Source organism: Alligator sinensis, unplaced genomic scaffold, assembly GCF_000455745.1.
Source record: "Alligator sinensis unplaced genomic scaffold, ASM45574v1 scaffold1295_1, whole genome shotgun sequence".
Taxonomy (NCBI): domain Eukaryota; kingdom Metazoa; phylum Chordata; order Crocodylia; family Alligatoridae; genus Alligator; species Alligator sinensis.
In genome coordinates, this window is record NW_005841880.1 from 446,502 (window position 1) to 448,159 (window position 1,658).

Consider the following 1,658-nt stretch of genomic DNA (forward strand, 5'->3'; position numbering starts at 1 on the left):
CCCCGGCTTTGCCTGCAGCCCCCTCCCCCCCCCCCCCTCGGCCTCTGGTGTCTCCCCTCCCTGCGGCTGAGTCAGCGGCTTCCCCGGCTGTGCCAGGCGTGGGGGCGGGCAGGGATCCCGCGCCCTGAGCAGGACTTTCCAAGCAGGGCCGGCTTGCCCTCTATTTGGGGCTGGGGGAGCAAGGCAAGCCCCTGCTTTGCCTGCAGCACCCTCCCCCCCACCCCCTCGGCCTCTGGTGTCTGTCCTCCCTGCGGCTGAGTCAGCGGCTTCCCCCGCTCTGCCCCGGGGGGGGGCGGGCAGGGGTACGCGGCGGGCTTCCCCGGCTGTGCCAGGCGTGGGGGCGGGCAGGGATCCCGCGCCCTGAGCAGGACTTTCCAAGCAGGGCCGGCTCATCCCAGGCCTCCCGGCACACATTCAGCCCCAGCTGCACCTGGGACTGCCCCTGGGGTGCAGAAGCAGGTCTGGAGGGGAGGGGGCATGTCCATACCAATGCCACACGCGTGCCAATGCAATGGCTCCCATGCATCACGGCGGTGCCATGCATCCGCAGCTGCCAGCCCCCATCGGTGCAGCACGTGCAGGCCGTGCTGGTACCCCGTCCCCCAGACAGGGGCTGGATGCACGTGAGGGGTGCCCTGGGGGTCTCCCTTCCTCCCGGGCAGCCCGGCCCCGGCGCGGAGCCGCGGGCAGATGCACACCATGTATAAACAGCGCGGTGCACAGAGCCCCACTGTCTGCACCTCCGCGCTCCGGTGCTGCCAGACCTGGGAGCCGAGCCAGGCGGGAGCCGGCGCCGGGCAGCAGCGCTGCCAGCATCCTGGGCCCTGCCAGGATCAGGGCACCCGGTCCGGGGAGCAAGGGGTCAAGGTGTGGCGGGGACACGCTCTGCTCTTGTCCCTGCTGGACCCCGGGATCTCACCCGGCCGGCGCAGCAGCAAGACCCCTCCCACATGCCCGCATGGGTGCGTGTGCACACACGTGTGAATGCAGATGTGTCATGAAGCCCGGGGTTGCCACCCCCATGAGCCTGCAGCACACGAGTGCAAGGGACACGCGCGCATCCCCAACCCGTGCACCCCTGGGAGCCCGTGCATGCGGCCTGCCCACGCGTGTCCCCGTGTCCTCTGCAGGCTTCCCGGTGCCCTCTGCCCTGCCCGCAGGTACCGCCGGGCACCGCCCGCGTCCCCCGGACAGGAAGCAGCCAGGGTGACTCAGGGGCCTGCCCTGTCCTCCCGGGAGCCTCCGCAGGCTCCCCGCACTGACTCAGCCCCCCAGACCCAGACGGGAGACTTTGGGAGGGTCGGTGTCTCCGACGCGCCCGCCCACCGAGCCCGACTCCAGCTGTCGAGAGTCCAGCAGACAGGAGGATCCCGGCGCTCGGGCCAGGAGGAGCCGCCAGACTCGGGGGTGGGAGGAGAGGGGGAGGCCTGGGGCAGGCAGGGCCTGCCCCCCCTCCAGCTTGGCCTGACACCAGGCCCACACAAGCAGGGATGGGAAAAGCCCAGTGCAGGGACCAGCCGCTCCCCGAGATCCCAGCTCTGGGGACCCAGGGGTCGGATGCTGGGGCCTCTGGGGTCCTGGCTCCCAGGCCTGTGCTCGGTGCTGAGCCAGGACCGGGCACCGCGGGCCACGGTGCCTCCAGCGGCTGCCTGGGGAGA